At 43.8% G+C, this 22,375-nt stretch overlaps 1 protein-coding gene across 1 annotated transcript in view; it reads right to left on the bottom strand.

Moving 5' to 3' along the window:
- LOC141051036 (uncharacterized) overlaps positions 1 to 22,375 on the bottom strand; it is a 57,723-nt gene that overhangs the window by 33,938 nt on the left and 1,410 nt on the right. The gene's annotated exons all lie outside the window — the stretch shown is intronic.

The following is a 22,375-nucleotide window of genomic DNA, read 5'->3' as shown; positions in this document are numbered from 1 at the left end:
GATACAACTTCAATGGAAAAGCCTCAAGACAAGGAAATGATGCTCAATAGTGTGTGACCTCCATGTGCCTGTTTGACCTCCCTACAACACATGGGCATGTTCCTGATGAGGCGGTGGATGTTCTCCTGAGGGATCTCCTCCCAGACTTGGACTAAAGCATCTGTCAATTCCTGGACAGTCTGTGGTGCAAAATGGTATAGGTGGATGGAATGAGACATGATGTCAAAGATGTTGGGATGCTCGATTGGCTTCAGGTCTGGGTAACAGGCAGGCCAGTCCATAGCATCAATGTCTTCATTATGCAGGAATTGCTGACATACTTCAGCCACATGAGGCCTAGCATTGTCATGTATCAGAAGGAACCCAGGGCCCAATGCACCTACATATGGTCTCACAATTGGTCTGAGGATCTCATTCCAGTACCTATTGGCAGTCAGGGTATCTCTGGTTAGCACATGGAGGGTTGTGCGGCCCTCCAAAGAAATGCCTCCCCACACCATTACTGACCCACTCCCAAACCGGTCTTGCTGAAGGATGTTGCACAGAGCAGAATGTTCTCCATAGCATCTCCAGACTGTCACATGTGCTCAGGGTGAACCTGCTCTCATATGTGAAGAGTACAGGGCGCCAATGTTAAATTTGCCAATCATGGTGTTCTCTGGCAAATGGCAATTGCCCTGCATGGTGTTGGGCTGTAAGCTAAACACCCATTTGTAGACATCGGGCCCTCATACCACCCTCAAGGAGTTTGTTTCTCAAAGTTTGAGCAGATGCATGGATTTTAGTGGCCTGCTGAAGATCATTTTGCAGGGCTCTGGCACTGCTCCTCCAGTTCCTTCTTGCATAAAGGAGGTAGCGGTCCTGCTGCTAGGTTATTACCCTCCTACGACCCCCTCCAAGTTTCCTGGTGTACAGGCCTTTCTCCTGGTATCTGCTCCATGCTGACAGACAAAGCTATCTTTCTTGTCACAGCTTGCATTGATGTGCCATCCTGAATGAGCTACACTACCTGAGCAACACTCTTGGGTTGCACAGGGTGGGCCATTTATATGGATACACCTGGGTGGGCCATTTATAAAGCTGGAATTCAAAAAGGCCACCATGGTCTCCACCCATCTTGAAAAGTTTCCCCACTCCCATATACTAATGTGCCACAAACAGGAAGTTGATATCACCAACCATTAATTTAGGTTTATCCATATAAATGACCCACCCAAATAAATCCATATACTGTATGGGTGAGAGTAATGACAAAATGCAAAAGTGACCAAAGCAACAGCCAAAAAGGATGAGAACAGAGAAGCTTCATTTCAAGGGGCAAGGAGATGATACCTTCAATACAGATGAGGAGAGAGACGCTCTAGCCAATTTGGAGGCTTTGGCCCTTGAAAGTAACCCTACAAAGATGAGCAATTTTCTGGATCACTTGGATGGTAAACCTAAAAAATTTCCAGCTTTGAATATATGTCCAGCTGTTGACGGATTTACAAAGATGGTATCTAGGGACATTGAGGAGCTCTCTATGGAAGAACCAATCTTTGTCATTTGACAGACAAGCATTAGAAACTTTGAAGGGGTGGGACAATGTAGTGTTTAAGCCTGCCGATAAAGGCGACAATCTAGTTATATAGCCGCATACGCAATATGAAAAACAGGCATATAAACTTCTTGATAACAGGGATTGCTACAGGAAAATGTTTACAAATCCCATTTGATCATACCAAGATGCACTGTGTGCATTTTGGAAAAGGCCTTTTCTGAAGGGATTATCCCAAAAGGTTACTTGAGTTAATCAAGAATAAGCACCCTAGGATGCCAACACTATATCTGATACTGAAAATACACAAAGATCCAATAGATCCGCCCGGAAGACAGATAGTGTTGGGGAATGGTGGCCAAGAGATTATTACACAAGTCTTGGATTTCTACTTAAAACCATTGGTTAGTGAACTTCCGTCTTTCATAAAAGACACTACAGCGGCCTTACGTACATTGGATAATTTTAATCTGAGCCCTAATAGTGTCATGGTTACCTTGGATGTTGAGGCGTTGTATATGTCGATCAAGCATTCTGACGGCATCAAAGCTGTAGCATTGTATCTGGAATCCAGCAATTTAGGCAGGAAATTGATTTGTTACTGGAATTGCTGGAGTTTGTGCTTACGCACATCGTGTTTTTGTTTGGACGGGACACGTATCTGCAGCTGCAGGGAACTGCAATGGGAGCTTGTTGCACTCCCTCCTACGCAAACCTTTTTCTGGGGGCATGGGAGAGGGAAATTTTCATTTGCAACCCCATCTGTTATGAATGAGTCACCGGATGAGGAAAAAACAAAAATGCAAGCTAAGTCCAGAAAACCAGAGAGGTTGGTAGCTAGCGGATTGCAGACACCTGATCCTATTTACAACAACTAACAGTAGCCGTGGAGCGATTCTACGGTGGTCCTAGACGCCTCTTCACAGCCGGAGAACTAAATAAGCCTAAAGAAAGAAAGGTGAAATCTAAACTGCCCCAGAGCAGACCCCAAAGCAATAGACAGCCCCCAACATGTATTGTCGGTGAAAACAGATGAAAACACAAACACAAACAGAAAGGCAGGCAGAGCAAACGATGGGGCCCAACTAACTAGACAGGAAAGGACAGAAAAGATGCTGGCTGCAATCCACAAAAACCCTACCAAAAATGTCCCAACACGTCTGATAGGAAAAACGGCCCTGAAGTCACTAGACTTCAAAATCCCTATATCAGCACTCCGATATATTCTGAAGACAGAGCAAAAGAGATTTAACCGATCAGGGACAAAAATGGAAATTCAGCAGAGCCCCACCCGGGGCTGGCAGAACACAAAACAAAGCAAATCAGACAAAATCTCATGGAACAATAACAGAGCAAAACTTAGTTTTAGAAGACAGGAACTGAACTGGAGGCCAGAGTTAAGAGCAGAGAAATCACCAGCAACCCTACAGGGCGTCGGCTGCCTTATATCCACTCAGAGATTCCAGATGTCCAATCGCAATCCACCTGTTCAGGTGTCAGGTTTCTCCCATCCAAATTAGTTTCACCACCTCCTTTCACCAGCAGAGGGAGTTCATCGGACATCAAAGGTGAACGAGAAAATGAGCACACAACAGTACCTCCCCCTTGAGGGGTCACCGAACCCTCATCCATGCCACCAGGGCGATCAGGATGGGCCCGATGAAAAGCACGAACCAATCTTTCGGCATGAATATCAGATGCAGAGACCCAAGAATTATCCTCCTGGCCATAACCCTTCCACTTAACCAAATACTGGAGTCTCCGTCTAGCCAGACGAGAATCCAGTATCTTCTCAACCTCATATTCCACATTGCCTTCAACCAATACACGGTCAGGAGGTGCCACCACAGGAACTACTGGCTCAACAAACCTCTTCAACAGAGACTTATGAAACACGTTATGGATCTTAAGTGTAACAGGAAGAGCCAATCGAAAAAGAGACCGGATTAAGAATCTCCAAAATCTTGTAAGGTCCAATAAATCTAGGTTTAAACTTTGGAGAAGCCACCTTCATAGAGATATTCTTTGATGACAACCAAACCATATCACCGACCTTAAACCGGGGACCAATTGTCCTATGCCGGTTGGAAAACCGCTGGGCCTTTTCCTGGGAGACAGACAACTTATCCACCACTTGGTCCCAAATCTGGTGCATTCTCTCCACCACAGTGTCAACACCTGGGCAGGCAGAAGACTCCACCTGCCCTGAAGAGAATCGAGGATGAAACCCAAAGTTACAAAAAAAAAAAAGGTGACATCAAAGTGGCAGAACTAGCTCTATTATTTAAAGCAAATTCGGCCAGGGCAAAAATGAGACCCAATCATCCTGATCAGCAGAGATAAAACATCAAATAAGACTCCAAAGTCTGGTTTGTTCTCTCCGTCTGCCCATTGGTCTGAGGGTGAAACGCAGAGGAGAAGGACAACTGAATTCCCAGCTTGGAACAAAAAGTCCTCCAAAATCTAGAGACAAACTGAACTCCTCTGTCAGATACAATGTTCTCAGGAATCCCATGCAAGCGAACCACCTGTTGCAAAAACAAGGGCACCAACTCTGAGGAAGATGGCAACTTAGGGAGTGGTACAAGATGGACCATCTTAGAGAATCTATCACAAATCACCCAGATAACAGTCATTCTCTGAGAGACAGGCAGATCAGAAATAAAATCCATTGAAATATGGGTCCATGGCCTCCTGGGCACCGGCAAAGGCATCAACAACCCACTAGAGCGAGAACAAGGTTTAGACCGGGAGCAAGTCCCACAGGACTGCACAAAATTCCTGACATCACGAGATAAGGCGGGCCACCAAAAAGACCGACTCACCAAATCTCTAGTACCAAAAATACCTGGATGACCAGCCAATGCGGAGCAATGAACTTCAGACATTACTCTCTTCCTCCACTGGTCAGGAACATACAATTTTCCAATGGGACAACGCTCAGGTTTGTCCTCCTGAAACTCTTCCAGAGGACGTCTCAAATCGGGCAAGATGGCAGAAAGAACTACCCCCTCACCTAAGATGGTAGCAGGCTTGGTCACAATAATTATAATAATAATAATCTTTTTTTATATAGCGCCAACATATTCCGCAGCGCTTTACAGTTGAACAGTTTCAAACACAACAGTCATAAGTAACAACGTTAACAATACAATAATTAAAGCGAAATAAGACGACCCTGCTTGTGGAGCTTACAATCTACAATGAGGTGGGGGAGATACAAAGCATAGGTTTGTATTTACAATGATGTATTTACAATGACGGTCCAGCCATCTTCAGGGGGTGGGGGTTAGATGGAGATAGTGAATGGGCTACACACACACAAACATAACATGACTTTGATTACTGAATGTGATAGGCCGCTCTGAACAAATGCGCTTTGAGCGAGCGCCTAAAACTATGCAAATTGTGGATGATCCTAATATCTTGGGGTAGAGCATTCCAGAGGATTGACGCAGCACGGGAGAAGTCTTGGAGTCGGGAGTGGGAGGTACGGATTAGGGCAGAGGTTAGTCGAAAGTCATTTGCAGAGCGCAGCGGTCGGTTAGGCCGATAGACAGAAATGAGGGAGGAGATGTAAGGGGGTGCCGCACTGTGGAGAGCTTTGTGGGTGAGAACAAGTACTTTGAATTGTACCCTGTAATGAATTGGCAGCCAGTGTAACGACTGGCGAAGAGCGGACGCGTCTGAGTAACGATTAGCCAGATGGACATCCCTGGCTGCTGCATTAAGGATAGACTGGAGAGGGGAGAGTCGAGTGAGAGGGAGGCCAATTAATAGAGCATTACAGTAGTCCAGGCGGGAGTGGATCAGGGCGACAGTGAGAGTTTTTGTTGTTTCCATGGTGAGAAAAGGGCGGATTCTAGAGATGTTCTTTAGGTGTAAGCGGCATGAGCGGGCAAGAGATTGTATATGGGAGGTGAAGGAGAGATCGGAGTCGAACATAACACCCAGACAGCGTGCCTGCTGTCGGGGTGTTATTATGGTGCCACCCACAGAGAGGGAAATGTCAGATTTAGGGAGGTTAGTAGATGGTAGGAGCAGAAGAAGTTCAGTTTTGGAGAGGTTGAGTTTCAGATAGAGAGCAGACATGATGTTGGAGACTGCAGACAGACAGTCAGTGGCGTTCTGTAGTACAGCGGAGGTATGGTCAGGGGATGATGTGTACAGTTGTGTGTCATCAGCATAAAGATGGTACTGAAAGCCAAATCTGCTGATGGTCTGTCCAATTGGGGCCGTATAGAGAGAAGAGAAGGGGGCCAAGGACTGAGCCCTGAGGTACCCCAACAGTGAGAGGAAGAGGAGATGAAGTGGAGCCAGAAAACAGAACACTGAAGGAGCGGTCAGAAAGATAGGAGGAGAACCAGGAAAGAGCAGTGTCCTTAATGCCTAGTGACTGGAGCCTAGAGAGTAGGAGAGGATGGTCAACAGTGTCGAAAGCTGCAGAAAGGTCGAGAAGAATGAGCAGAGAGTGGTCACCATTACGTTTTGCTGTCAGAAGGTCATTGGTCACTTTGATGAGTGTAGTTTCTGTCGAATGTAGGGGGCGGAAACCGGACTGTGAAGGGTCTAGGAGGGAGTGAGTGGAGAGCTAACGGGTAAGGCGTGAGTATATCAGGCGCTCCAAGAGTTTAGAGATGAAGGGGAGATTGGAGACTGGTCTGTAGTTGTTTGTGCAGGATGGGTCGAGGGTGGGTTTCTTTAGTAATGGAGTAATGATAGAGTGTTTGAAGGAGGAGGGGAAAATGCCAGAGGAGAGGGAGAGATTAAAGATTGTAGTTAGGTGAGTTGTGACGACTGGGGAGAGAGACTGGAGGAGATGTGAGGGAATGGGGTCGGTTGTGCATGTAGTCGGACGAGAAGAGGAGAGGAGCCTGGAGACGACTTCTTCTTCTGTGATGGGATCGAATGTGGAGAGTGAGCCAGGGGGAATGCAGGGAGGGATGGGAGTCACTGAATTTGGTGATTGGGAGCGGATTTCCTGACGGATATTGTCTATTTTCTCTATAAAGTGGGAGGCAAGGTCATCAGCGCAAATGTCTGTGATAGGGGCTTGTGCTTTTGGCCTGAGGAGGGAGTGAAAGGTGTCAAAAAGTTTCTTGGGGTTATTGGATAGTGAGGAGATCAGGGTGGTGAAGTAGGTCTGTTTGGCGAGGTGAAGGGCAGAGTTATATGTCCTTAACATAAATTTGAAGTGTATGAAGTCTTCTGGTGTGCGTGTTTTCCTCCATATGCGTTCAGCACACCTAGAGCATCGCTGGAGAAATCGGGTTTGCGATGTGAGCCAGGGCTGTTTCACTCTGTGTTTTGGAGGTTCTGAGGGTGAGGGGAGCTACTTGGTCAAGGGTGCTTCTAAGAGTGTCATTGAAGTGATGTACAGCCAGATCAGGACAGGACAAAGAAGAGATTGGGGACAGTGATGAGTGTAGGGAGTCTGAAAGTGTATGAGGGTTAATGGCTTGTAGATTTCTGACTGAATGGTAGGTAGGAGGGTGCTGGGGTGAGCGAGGATTTGTGAGTGTAAAGGAGAGAATGTTGTGGTCAGAGAGGGGAAGCGGTGAGTTATCTATGTAGGAGATTGAGCAGAGCCGGGCGAAAACCAGGTCCAGGGTGTTACCGTCTTTGTGTGTTTCAGAGGTTGAGAGCTGAGAGAGGCCTAGAGAAGTGGTTAGTGATAGAAGCTGGGATGCAGATGTGGAAGTGGGGCTGTTAATGGGGATGTTGAAGTCTCCCAGGATAAGGGTTGGTAGTTCTGAGGACATGAAGTGCGGCAGCCAGGCAGAGAAATGGTCCAGGAAGTGGGTGGGTGAGCCTGGGGGCCGGTATATGACCGCTACTCTGAGGGAGAGGGGACGAAAGAGCCTGATGGTGTGGACTTCAAAAGAAGGGAATGAGAGTGATGGAACTGGGGGGATGACCAGGAAAGTGCATTGTGGGGAAAGGAGTATGCCGACTCCACCACCAGGTCTGTTTGTCGGTCTCGGGGAATGGGAGAATTGTAAGCCACCATGGGAAATGGCAGCAGGAGAGACAGTGTCAGAATCCTGAATCCAGGTTTCCGTGAGGGCCACCCTAGAGAGGGGGTCTGCCTTGACATTCTTAGTGCCCGGAAGAAAAGAGACCACAAAATCAAAATGTGTGAAAAACAAGGCCCACCTAGCCTGTCTAGGATTCAAGCGTTTGGCCAACTCAAGGTAAATCAAATTCTTGTGGTCAGTGAGGACCACGACTTGATGTCTAGCTCCCTCCAACCAATGCCTCCACTCCTCAAATGCCCATTTCATGGCTAACAGTTCCCGATTCCCCACATCATAGTTGCGTTCAGATGGGGAGAACTTTCGGGAAAAGAAAGCACAGGGATTCATTTTAGATGTTACCGGATCTTTTTGGGACAAAACAGCTCCTGCACCAATCTCAGAAGCGTCCACCTCTACCTGAAAAGGGAGTGAGACATCAGGTTGCCGCAAAACCGGAGAAGTGAACCTCCGCTTCAGCTCCTGAAAGGAAGAAACAGCCTCTGGAGACCAATTCAGCACATCAGCTCCCTTCTTAGTCAAATCAGTCAATGGTTTGGCAATACCAGAAAAATTAGCTATAAATTTACGATAAAAATTAGCAAAACCCAAAAGCTTCTGGAGGGCCTTCAAAGAAGTGGGCTGAACCCAATCATAAATGGCCTGTACCTTGGCCGGGTCCATTTCAATAGTTGACGGAGACAAAATAAATCCCAAAATTGAAATCCTCTGTACACCAAAAAGGCATTTCGACCCCTTAACATACCGTATATGGAATTCTCCCTCAAAATCCGGAAGACAGTGAAAATATCATCCAGATAGATGATCAAAAATTTATCCACAAAGTCCCGGAAAATATCATTCATGAAGCACTGGAAGACAGAAGGGGCATTACTGAGCCCAAAAGGCATCACCAGGTACTCAAAATGTCCCTCCGGAGTATTAAAAGCCGTCTTCCATTCATCCCCATGCTTAGTGCGAATAAGGTTATACGCCCCCCTGAGATAAAGCTTGGTAAACCAGCAAGCACCTTTAACTCTGGAGAATAGATCAGAAATCAGGGGTAACGGATACTGATATTTAACATTTTGTTGAGGGAACGATAGTCAATACAAGGCCTTAATGAACCATCTTTCTTGGCCACGAAAAAAAACCCAGCACCCAAGGGTGAAGAGGATGGTCTAATATGACCCTTCTCCATCGACTCCTTAATATAAGATCGCATAGCCTCATGCTCGGGTACAGATATATTGAAAATTCGACCCTTGGGAAATTTACACCCAGGGCTCAGCTTAATTGCACAGTCATAACTCCTATGAGGAGGCAAAGACGCAGACTCATTCTCACTAAATACATCATAAAAATCAGCCAAATAGTCAGGAACATCATGCGACTGGGGAGAGGTAGAGAAAACAGGAGTGTCACTAAGAGCACACTGACAACTCCAACTCACCACAGACACAGATTTCCAATCCAAAACTGGATTATGAATTTGCAACCAGGGAAACCCCAGAAAAATGGTAGCATGCAAATTATGCAACACCAAAAATCTGCAATTTTCTTGATGGTCTGGGGCGACCCGCATTACCACCTGGGTCCAAAACTGAGGTTTATTCTTCGCCAAAGGAGTAGCATCAATACCCCTCAAAGGGATAGGCGTCCGCAGAGGTGTCATAGGAAACCCACAACGTTTAGCAAAATCCAAGTCCATCAGGTTCAGAGCCGCTCCTGAATCCACAAAAGCCTTAGCGGAAAATATGGACAGGGAGCAGATCAGAGTAATTGCCAGAAGAAACTTAGGTTGTACACCACCCACAGCAAATCATAGAATCATAGAATCATAGAATCATAGAATCGTAGAGTTGGAAGGGACCTCCTGGGCCATCTGGTCCAACCCCCTGCTCAAAGCAGGATTCGCTAAATCATCCCAGTCAGATGTCTGTCCAGCCTCTGTTTGAAGACTTCCATTGAAGGAGAACTCACCACTTCTCGTGGCAGCCTGTTCCACTCATTGATCACTCTAACTGTCAAAAAGTTTTTTCTAATATCTAATCTGTCTCTTCCCATTCAGTTTCATCCCATTGCTTCTAGTCTTTCCTTGTGCAAATGAGAATAAAGTTGATCCTTCTACAATGTGACATCCCTTTAGATATTTGTAGACAGCTATTAAGTCTCCTCTCAGTCTTCTCTTTTGCAAACTAAACATTCCCAAATCCTGCAACCTTTCCTCATAAGACAGGGTTTGCAGACCGGTCACCATTCTGGTCGCTCTTTTCTGAACTTGCTCCAGTTTGTTGATGTCTTTTTTAAAATGTGGTGCCCAAAACTGGACACAATATTCCAGATGAGGTCTGACCAAAGAGGAGTAGAGGGAAATAATGACTTCACGTGATCTAGACTGTATGCTTCTGTTAATACATCCTAGAATTGCATTTGCCTTTTTTGCTGCTGCATCACACTGTTGACTCATATTCAGTCTGTGATCTATTAGTATACCCAAGTCTTTTTCACATGTGCTGTCACTTAGCCCTATTCCTCCCATTCTATATATGCTTTTTTCATTTTTATTGCCCAGATGTAGTACTTTGCATTTCTCCCTGTTAAAAACCATTCTGTTAGTTGCTGCCCACTTCTCCAGTTTATTTAAATCTTTTTGAATCCTCTCTCTCTCTTCTCTAGTATTAGCTATCCCTCCTAGCTTTGTGTCATCAGCAAATTTAATCAGTTTACCCTCAATTCCTTCATCTAAATCGTTGATAAAGATGTTGAACAATACAGGGCCCAGGACAGAGCCCTGTGGTACCCCACTTGAGACATTCTTCCAACTGGATGTGCAGCCATTTACGACCACTCTTTGGGTCCGATCACTAAGCCAGTTATGAATCCACCTAACAGTTGCCTTGTCCATTCCATACTTAGTCATTTTTTCAATAAGGATTGTATGAGAGACTTTGTCAAATGCTTTGCTGAAGTCAAGATATACTATATCTACAGCATTTCCTTGATCCACCCAATCAGTGATACCGTCATAGAAGGAAATTAAGTTAGTCTGACATGACTTATTAGTTACAAACCCATGCTGACTCTGTTTAATCACTTCATTCTTATCCAGGTATTGACATACATGTTGTTTAATAATTTGTTCAAAGATCTTTCCTGGTATAGAAGTCAGACTCACCGGCCTATAGTTGCCTGGGTCCACCTTCTTCCCCTTTTTGAAGATAGGAACAACATTTGCTCTTCTCCAGTCTTCTGGCACTTCTCCTGTTCTCCAAGAATTTTCAAAGATTATGGAGAGGGGTTCAAAAATTTCTTCTGCTATCTCCTTCAGTACTCTGGGGTGTAATTCATCTGGACCTGGAGACTTGAATTCATTTAGGTTAGCTAAGTGTTTCCTCACTATCTTTCTGTTTATAGATATCCTGGATTCTTCTATTCCCTTAATAGGACAGTGAATAACAGTTGATGTTGCATTTCCTTTCTGAGAGAAAACAGATGCAAAATAGGAATTTAAAAGTTCAGCCTTCTCAACATCCTGTCTTACCATTTCATCATTTTCATCCTGTAAAAATCCTATAGCATCTTTGACTTTTCTTTTACTTTTGACATATCCCCAAAATCCTTTATTATTGCTTTTGACATCTCTTGCAAGCCTCAGTTCATTTTCAGCTTTAGATAATCTGATTTGTGCCCTGCAGGTTCTGCAGACAGCATTATATTCTTCTTTAGATATGCCTCCCTCTTTCCATTTTATAAACATTTTTTTCTTCCTTTTTAGCATGTGCTTAAGTTCTGTGTTCATCCATCCTGGTTTCCTTAAATGCTTCCTATTCTTCCCTCTTTTCGGAATTGTTAACAACTGTGCTTTGAGAATTTCATTTTTCAAGATTTCCCATCCTTCCTGGACATTTTTGTCTTTAAGGATATCCAGCCATTGGATCCCTCCAATTCTCTTTCTGAATCCCTTAAAATCTGCCTTTCTGAAATCTAACCTTGACGTCTGAGTCTTCACAGGTCTTCCACCTCTAGTAATCCAAAATTCTAAAATAGCATGGTCGCTACCTCCTAGGGTCCCAGCCACTTTTACCTCCTCAACCATTTCCTCCCTGTTTATAAGGATTAGATCCAAGGTAGCAGTTCCCCTTGTTTTCTCCCTTACCTTTTGGAAGATAAAGTTGTCAGCAAGAGAGGATAAGAATTTCCTTGACCTGTTAGTTTTGCCTGAGAGAGATTCCCAACAAATGTCTGGATAGTTGAAATCTCCCATGACAACTATGTCATATTTTTTGGAGAACTTGGCCATCTGATGCATAAAGAGTTCATCTATATCTTCGGCTTGCACAGGCGGCCTGTAGTAAATGCCTACAATGGTGTCCTTTCCATTGTTCTGTCCTTGTATTCTTACCCAAACAGTTTCCACAGAACTCCCAGTCTCTGAAGCTTCAATCTCTGTGCAGATATACGCGTTTCGAACATACAATGCGACACCCCCTCCTCGTTTATCAAGTCTATTTCTTGCAAATAAGTTGTATCCTTCTAGTCTTGTATTCCAATCATGTGTATTGTCCCACCAAGTTTCAGTGATTCCAATTACATCATATTTCTGTTCCTGTGTTAGTAGTTCCAATTCTCCTTGTTTGTTGCCCATGCCTTGTGCATTAGTATAGAAACATTTTAGTTTGTGATTGGTTTCTCTTTCTCCATTATTTTTATTAATTAGATTCTTTTGTCTTTGTTCTTCCTTTCCACTTCTAATAGCAGAGTTCTCAATAGCATTTGTCAGGTGTATGGCTTTTTCTGGTCTTTTGCTTCCCTTCCCATGTTGTTCTAGTTTAAAGCTCTCCTTACAAGTGTAGCAAGGCGACTTCCAAATACATGCTTTCCAGTCTTCGTAAGGTGCACCCCATCTCTAGCAAGTAGTCCATCGTATAAGTAGTTCACTCCGTGATCCAGAAATCCAAATCGTTGCTGACGGCACCATCGACGTAGCCAGTTGTTCACCTGCAGAATCTTATTCCACCTCCTTGTTCCATGGCCATCCACTGGGAGGATGGAAGAGAATGTGTGTGCAAAAATGTGTGTGCAAAACGTTTCTTTCGTTTAGGGCAGACAGAAATATTATGAGGGGCATCTCCACAGAAAAAACACAGCTTATTACGCCTTCTGAACTCCTGACGTTGCGCCCTAGACAAAACTCTATCACATTGCATAGGTTCAGACATTTGTTCAACAGGTGGCAACATTTCTCGTGTAATTTTACGTTCACGTAAACGCCGATCAACCTGAATGGCTAATTACATAGAATCGTCAAGACCAGAGGGAACAGGAAATCCCACCATAGTATCTTTTACGGTTTCTGACAAACCCTTCCGAAAGAGAGCTGCCAAGGCACCATCATTCCAGGTAGTAAGGACCGCCCACTTTTGGAATTTTTGACAGTACAACTCTGCAGAATCCTGACCCTTGCTCAATGCCAACAGGGCTTTTTCAGCTTGATCAATAGCATTAGGTTCATCATACAACCCCAAGGCTTGAAAAAAATGCGTCCACATTAGTTAGAATAGGATCATCAGGTGTCAAAGAAAACGCCCAATCCTGGGGATCGCCACGCAGCAAAGAGATGACAATTTTAACCTGCTGCGCAGAGCTCCCCGATGAGCTAGGCTTCAAGGCAAGAAATAATTTACAATTATTCTTAAAATTCAAAAATTTAAACCGATCCCCAAAAAACACATCAGGAGTAGGGATCTTTGGTTCAGCAGCATGTGAATGAGCAAGATAGGCGGAAATTCCCCGCACTTCAGCAGCGAGCTGCTCCACACGATCAGACAATTGCCTAATCTCCATTAAGAAAAAATTCCTCCTACGGCCCAAGAGGAAAAAATATACATTTAAAAAAAAAAAAATTCTGACATTTTTTTTTTTTTTTTTTTTACAATTCTTTCCTGCTATTGAGTACCCTAAAATCTGCGGTATGGCTGGTGATTCTGTTATGAATGAGTCACCGGAGGAGGAAAAAACAAAAATGCAAGCTAAGTCCAGAAAACCGGAGAGGTTGGTAGCTAGCGGATTGCAGACCCCTGATCCTATTCACAACAACTAACAGTAGCCGTGGAGCATTCCTACGGTGGTCCTAGACGCCTCTTCACAGCCGGAGAACTAAATAAGCCTAAAGAAAGGGGAAATCTAAACTGCCCCAGAGCAGACCCCAAAGCAATAGACAGCCCCCAACATGTATTGTCGGTGAAAACAGATGAAAACACAAACAGAAAGACAGGCAGAGCAAACGATGAGGCCCAACTAACTAGACAGGAAAGGACAGAAAAGATGCTGGCTGCAATCCACAAAAACCCTACCAAAAATGTCCCAACACGTCTGATAGGAAAAACGGCCCTGAAGTCACTAGACTTCAAAATCCCTATATCAGCACTCTGATATATTCTGAAGACAGAGCAAAAGAGATTTAACAGATCAGGGACAAAAATGGAAATTCAGCAGAGCCCCACCCGGGGTTGGCAGAACACAAAACTAAGCAAATCAGACAAAATCTCATGGAACAATAACAGAGCAAAACTTAGCTTTAGAAGACAGGAACTGAACTGGAGGCCAGAGCTCAGAGCAGAGAAATCACCAGCAACCCTACAGGGCGTCGGCTGCCTTATATTCACTCAGAAATTCCGGATGTCCAATCGCAATCCACCTGTTCAGGTGACAGGTTTCTCCCATCCAAATCAGTTTCACCACCTCCTTTCACCAGCAGAGGGAGTTCATCGGACATCAAAGGTGAACGAGAAAATGAGTTCACAACACCCATCCCTCAGAGTCATCTCATCCAAGAGTGGATGAGATATATTGACGACATTTGGTTTGAATGGGAGGGAAATGCTGATGATTTGGACAGATTGATGAACTCACTTAATTGCAATAGCTTCAACATCAAGTTGACCTTTAAATTCGGTCGAATGGTTGATTTCCTGGATCTGCAGATACGTGCCCTGTCTGATGGGAGTAATATTACTGATGTCTTTCGCAAAATGACAGCTATGAATTCAGTTCTTCACGCCCGATCTGCACATCCACAGTCTACGATTAGGGGAATCCCCATAGGTCAATTCTTGCGAGTTAAACATATATGTTCAAAAGACAATGATTTTGAAGTTCAATCTAAAAAATTAGTAGGAAGGTTCACAGAACGGGGATACAGTCAAAAGGTGATACGAAAGAGATATCTAAGAGCCAAAAAAAAAATGCGTCTAGAAATGTACTTTTATATGGCAACAAGGTTTAAACAACTAATGCCAATCAGGTATGTTTCATTACGGGGTATCATAATAAATGGTACCATTTCAAGCAAATTATAAACAAACTTGGTCTATTCTACATATGGACCAGATTCTGAAGCAAATTCTACCCTCTACTCCATCAATAGTGGCAAAAAAAAAATCTAGAAATCTTCTAAACATCTTGGTATACAGCTATTATGCGCCCACCAAAAGAGCTGGCAAATTGGATAAAGAAAGGGTGGGCTTTTTTCCTTGTGGCAAGTGTAAGGCTTGCTAAGACTATGTTAAAGCCAGAAGATTTACAAATTTTGATGGATCTAAGATATATGAAATTAGAAAATATATCACCTGCACGTCAAAAGGGGTCGTGTATTACGCGTCTTGCCATGTGGTAAAGTATATATAGGTCTCACTACTAGAGAATTGAAGATTCATGTCCGGGAACATCATTTGGAAAGCAAATACTGTGGATGATGTTTCTAGTTTGAAGACAATTCCCAGACACTACAACAAATTTCATGGTTGTAATCATCATCTTATGAAGGTAAAAAGTATTGATTTAGTGACTTTGGGACCCAGGGGTGGCGATTTGGGTAGAGCCCTTGCCCAGGTTGAAAGCCGCTGGATATACAGGTTAGACACCTTGGCGCCCCTCAAGGCCTCAATGAAAACCTAGGCTTTGGGGCATTTTCGTAATTTGCATTTAGCTATTTCTTTATCCACGTTTTTTTTTTATTAGTTTTTACTTTGTCTTGTCCATGGTGGGGTTTCCCTACTGTTGTTTTTAACACTTGTTTGCATTATGCTTTTTTCTTTTTTTTTTTTTTATGTGTGCATATTTTAATTGTATTGAGTTGTTATGACCATTGGCCTTTGAATGAAATTTTACCTCTTCCTATCGAGAATGGTTGGAATTTTTACAGTAGACTGAAATGGAGGATGAAATTATACGGACTGTACATAATCGGTAGCTTCCGAGGAAACTCCTTGAGCGACTCTTTTTTTGAAGATTTTTGTCGGACATCTTATGTGCTTAGGGTCTTTATAATGTTATCTAAGAAACGTGCGTATAGTTTGTATATGCATGAAATATCAGTTGGGTAAACATTCTGGGATGCTGTTTTGACATTGGCTGTGTGCAATTGAGCTGTAATCCATATTTTGTATCATGGAAATGGGTCATTCCCACTTCCCAAAAATCAGCATCTATGTTTATTATTATAGCTATGCCAACTTCTATGACGTTTATGTTTAGATATAGACAGGCTAGTTTTCTATGTTCATTATGGTTATGCCACCTTCCATGATATTTATGCTTATACAGTTAGGTCCATATATATTTGGACAGAGACAACATTTTTCTAATTTTGGTTCTAGACCTTACCACAATGAATTTTAAACAAAACAATTCAGATGTAGTTGAAGTTCAGACTTTCAGCTTTCATTTGAGGGTATCCACATTAAAATTGGATGAAGGGTTTAGGATGTGCTGAATCGTTTTGTTTAAAATTCATTGTGGTAATGTCTAGAACCAAAATTAGAAAAATGTTGTCTCTGTCCAAAGATATATGGACCTAACTATATATAGACCAGTTGGTTTTTCATCTGGTGTTTTAGAGTATGAAGCACTTTAATTATAATACAATTTGGATTAAGTTTTCCGTTTTTTGAACTTTTTGCTTTATCTTCATTGGGGGGGGGGATGGACATACGCGTTATTCACACTTATTTATCTTATGTACGTATGTATACGTTTGTAACTACTGATGTTTCTTCAAGAAGTGCAATCACGTTTTTCTTTGTATTTATCACCTAGGTTTTTTCTTATTAAAGATCTGTTTTCACTTCTTTGGAGTTATTCACTATTATTTCTTGTGTATGTATAACGAGTACACGTGGTATATATCGGCACTATTATATATGTGATCAATATATATGTGACTGTCGGTCCTCACGCTGAGTGATGGTAGTGATTGGCCGACCTCCGTCCTGCAGGGAAGGCGCCGGTCTCTCCTCATTTTCAGCTTGGGTTTGGCATTTGCATCATAAACTGCTTTTGGATTAGAGAGGTTCTTAATACAGTCTTGCTTTCTCTTTTTTTATAATTGTAATATATATATGAGTCACATACCGTATCTACTCGTGTATAAGCCGACCCGTGTATTAGCAGACCCCCTTAATTTTGCCACAAAAAACTGGGAAAACTTATTGACTCATGTATAAGCCTAGGGTGGAAAATGTAGCAGCTACTGGTTAATTTCAAAAATAAAAATAGATACCAATAAAAGTAAAATTAATTGAAACATCAGTAGTTTAAATGTTTTTGAATATCCATATTGAATCAGGAGCCCCATATAATGCTCCATACAGTTCATGATGGCCCCATAAGATGCTCCATACAAAAGACATTCCATAGAATATGCCCCCATATGCTGCCCCCATAAGATGCTCCATAGAATATGCCCCCATAAGATACTCCATTGAATATGCCCCCATATGCTGCCACCATAAGATGCTCCATTGAATATGCCCCCATATGATGCTCCATTGAATATTCCCCCATAAGATGCCCAATAGATTATGCCCCCATATATTGCTGCTGCCGCTACTGCAGGTAGAAAAAAAAAAAAGACATACTCACCTCTTGTCCCTGGGGGCCAGGTGCCAGTGTGCTGAGCAGGCGGAGACACTGGCGCGCTATGCGGGACAGGTGTCGCCGCTGGCTCAGGACCCGGCACCTGAGATATTGACCTGTCCCGGTTACAACGCTGCTTGCCGCAGCCCTCTGCTGCCTGAACATCACTCACAGAGGGACCCGGCGGGCAGACAGCGGCGAGCAGCGTTGGAACCAGGACAGGTGAATAAGGCATATATTTACCTTCCCCTGGCGCGTCTCTGCAGTCCCGTTCTCCCACGGTCTCCCTTCCTTCAGCGGTCACGTGGTACCGCTCATTAAAGTCATAAATATGCACATATTCATGACTTTAATGAGCGGTACCATGTGACCGATGTAGGAAGGAAAGGAGACCGTGGGACAAGCAGGGGGGCTGCAGAGACCACACCAGGGTAGGTCAGTATGATCTGACACCCCTGCTTCCCCTCCCCCACCTACCCCCTGGCTATATGACTCACGTATAAGCTGAGAGGAAGACTTTCAGCCCCAAAAAATGGGCTGAAAATCTCGGCTTATGCGCGAGTATATATATATATATATATGTGTGATCTCTTGCACGAATGCTGCACTTTTTTCATGCATATTCATTGTGAGTTTAGAATTATAATATGGATTAAATGATTAAAATATATGTGCATGTATTTTGTGCAGACATCACACAGTGACCTAACTGTTTAATTTGATATATTGGTTAGAGCTTTGTACTATATAATGGATCATTGTGACTATGCATTTGTGACCTGATATATGTTATTCCCTGGATGTTGATGTATTCCGTTTCAGCTGACCTCTTTATATATTTTTGTGTTTGGTTTGAGGCCCCAATTTCTACTATTATTTTTTTGTATTTTAAGCTGTTTAAATAAAAATTGATCTGTTTTACCAACATTTTGAAAACACTTCTTGGTCTTTATATAGTTTAGTGACTATAAAGTAGGATCAGTATGTTTATATATTCTGTGGAATGTTGCCATCCTTTAAGGAAAATGGGCATGGGTACTATGTTTATCATAATATATATACAGTTAGGTCCATGTATATTTGGACAGAGAACATTTTTCTAATTTTGGTTCTAGACATTACCACAATGAATTTTAAACAAAACAATTCAGATGCAGTTGAAGTTCACCACACCTCAAACCAACTCCAGGCCTTTTATCTGCTTAATTGAGAATGACATAACGAAGGGATTGCCCACACCTGTACATGAAATAGCCTTGGAGTCAATTGTCCAATTACTTTTGGTCCCTTTAAAAACAGGGTGGCACATGTTAAGGAGCTGAAACTCCTAAACCCTTCATCCAATTTTAATGTGGATACTCTCAAAGGAAAGCTGAAAGTCTGAACTTCAACTGCATCTGAATTGTTTTGTTTAAAATTCATTGTGGTAATGTCTAGAACCAAAATTAGAAAAATGTTGTCTCTGTCCAAATATATATGGACCTGTGTGTGTATATATATATATATTAGTGGTCCAAAAGTAGGTGGACAAAGTATGTGTAATAGGGTTATGAAGGGGGAGATTTATCAAACATGGTGTAATCCAGTAATTTGAGATAACATTATGTGGAGTTATGAAGCTTCTTTCAAATTATCTGGCCATATTAACAGACATAATTGTATTTCCTGGTATAATGAGAACATGCATTTAACATTAGAGCAACAACTAATTGAGCCTGGTGTCAATGTTTAGGGTGGTATTTCAAATTTTGGTGTTTTTGATGGAACAGTCACAGGAGATAAGTATCTCGAAATTCTAATGAATCAGGTTGTTCCCCAGTTACAGCAACAGCCTAATTCAAATGACCTTTATTTCCAACAAGATGGGGCCCCTCCACATTATTCAAGAGTAGTCCCTGAGTATCTTGATGAAGCATTTCCTAATAAATGGAATGACCGACGAAGCCCACTTGATTGGCCGGCACGTTCACCAGACTTGACCCCAATGGATGTTTTCTTTTGGGGAGTACTCAAGGACAAAGTTTATAGTTGAAAACCAAAAAGTGTCAGTGATTTGAAAAATTACATAAGAGATGCATTTCAAGAAATTAACACCCAAAGAGACTTGTGCAAATCACACAAGTCTTGGAGAGTCACACAAAGTCAGACATCCATGCCCATTCTTGAGTTACGTGCGGAGGCTGACCAGAATACCAACGGGCATGTTGGAGCTGGTATTCAGCAACTGGCCTCTGCTGCTCACAAAGTTTTGCCAACATGTGCACTGTACAGTTCAAGCGTATGGTCGCACAGCAGTCAACGAGCTGACACTTGCATGTGCTGCTGCGGCACTGCCAGAGCTGTAGCTGACTTTCGGAAATGGGCGCTTACGCAGCGTACCTTGACAAGTATGTTTTCAGAAACACTAAATTGAGCACCTGGGCAAGCTTGCCAAGTTTCACAACCGCCACCAGATTACAGTCATTATCACACACGACCATGCCTGGTTGTAGGTTCAGCAGCGAGAGCCAAAGATCTGTCTAGTCTGTTATTCCATTCAACAAGTTGGCAGAGGTGTGCTGCTTGTCTCCTAGACAAATTAGCTGCACCAAAGCCTGTTGCTGCTTCGCTGAGGCAGTACTGCAGAACTTGTAGCTTCTGGCTGATGTGGACGCCGTGCTCTGATATGACAAATCAGACATGGAGGCTGAGGAGGAGTAGGAACAGGTGTAGGAGATTGAGGAATCCCAGATAGAAGTAGGGCCATCAATCCTTGACGTCGGCAGGACATGTGCCGTACCAGGGTGGGACTTGGCCCCGAACTTCACAAGGTGCACCCAATGTGCCTTCAGGGAAATGTAACGACCCTGGATACAAACGTTTGTCCACGTGATGGTCGTTAAGTGGACCATCCCAGTAACTGTGTTGGTAAGGCCATGGTGATGTTCCTGGACACATGCTGGTACAAAGCAGGGGTGCCACAGCCAGGGCTGTGGAGTCGGTAAGCCAAACCTCTAAGGCTAGTTTCACACTAGCGTTTATGAGCGCAGCGACGGCCTGCGCACGGCCGCCGCTAAGCCCCACCCCCTGCCGTGCGCAGTATGCGTTTGGCGGCGCATGCGTCCTTTTGACGGTGCGCCGACCTGCGCCAAACGCAACCTGCTGCAGTTTGGTTGCGTCGGTGCACCGTCAAAAAGGCGCATGCGCCGCCAAACGCATACTGCGCACGGCCTGCGCCCCCAGTGATAAAGATAGGGGACGCAGGGCGCATGCAGCGTCATGCGCCGGTGGGCGGAGCTACTGGCAGGGCGCGGCAGGGGGAGGGGCTTAGCGGCGGCCGTGCGCAGGCCGTCGCCGCGCTCATAAACGCTAGTGTGAAACTAGCCTAACTCCTCAATTTTCCTGACTTCAGACTCCACAGCACTGCCTCACAACTGAGCATGGACATAAAGTGAAGTACAGATTTATCTCAACTAAAAGCTTAGATTCTTAGTAGAAATGACCAAACGTGATCAAATAATGTGTTATCCGACCATGCTCGGGAGCTAACCAAGTGCCTTTGGCCTGCTTAAATAATATGTTCGTGTCCCTACATATCTCGAGGCTGTTCGACAGCCGCATCACATGCAGGGATTGCCGAACAGGCAATCCCTGCATCTGTTGTGGCTGTCGAAAAGCCGCAAAACATGAAATTGTGGTGACTCAGACATATTTTTTGAGCACGCCGTAGGCACTCTGTTAGATCCTGAGCATGCTCAGATAACAGACATTTATAGGACATTTCTTAATTTTCCTAAATTCTTCTGAAAAAATTTACAGCACATCGTGTATTGAACTATTGTTCCCAATTGATTACATATTTTGGGAGTCTTGGCCACATTGGGAGAAATACTGGTGGCTGGGAACAGAGTACCAAGGGATGGCTGCCGACATGAGTAGGCGGAAATCCTTTGTGTCCACAAGCCTAATCAGCAACACTTCCGTGGCAAACAGTCTGGAAATGTTCCCATTCAGCATTTGGGCCTGTGGGTGGCTGAGAACTTTCTTTTTCGTTCCAAGGCCTGGGGTAGGGACAAATGAATGCTGTGCTGGGACAAGGATGTAGAATTGTCTGATGATGGTGCCTCAGAATGTACAAGGATAGGTGCAATATCTCAAGGGCTGTCACATTGTAGAAGGATCATCTTTATTCTCATTTGCACAAGGAAAGACTAGAAGCAATGGGATGAAACTGAATGGGAGGAGACACAGATTAGATATTAGAAAAAACTTTTTGACAGTTAGAGTGATCAATGAGTGGAACAGGCTGCCACGAGAAGTGGTGAGTTCTCCTTCAATAGAAGTCTTGAAACAGAGGCTGGACAGACATCTGACTGGGATGATTTAGTGAATCTTGCATTGAGTAGGGGGTTGGACCAGATGGCCCAGGAGGTCCCTTCTAACTCTATGATTCTAGGGCAGAAGGCATCTACATCAGTGTCATGGGCACAACTCCCTCCAATCACAAGTGTTCTTGAACTGTGCAAAGACGTCAGTGAGCCAAGTACTGTACTACCTGTCCTTTTATAACCTCTGATGAGGTATTGCGGCCAGCCAATCACAGTAATGCCACTACCAAGATGGCTACTGCATTAGTGACTGGCAGGCAATCCCCACGTTTATTGGCTGTGTAACAAGCGCCAACGATGCGGGGTAGGGATTTGAGCACCAAAGAAGGCTGAGCACCCAGATACTCGAGTGATATCTGACTATCACCAAGCACGTACGCTCATCACTAGTAAGAAGCTGTGGTGCATGGTGAGATATGGAGACAGGAAGTCAAAAGGTCAAAACATTGTTACCCTTTTCCTCATCAGTGTATACTCTGTCATATGTAAATCTCCACCCCAGAGAGAAAGCGTCAGCAGTCCCCAAACCAGAGCGCCCT

Source organism: Dendrobates tinctorius, unplaced genomic scaffold (genome assembly GCF_039654945.1).
Source record: "Dendrobates tinctorius isolate UK_male_01 unplaced genomic scaffold, ASM3965494v1 ptg000155l, whole genome shotgun sequence".
In the NCBI taxonomy this organism is placed as follows: domain Eukaryota; kingdom Metazoa; phylum Chordata; class Amphibia; order Anura; family Dendrobatidae; genus Dendrobates; species Dendrobates tinctorius.
Note: the sequence above shows the minus strand (reverse complement) of the source record. Positions and strands in the feature narration are given on the sequence as shown.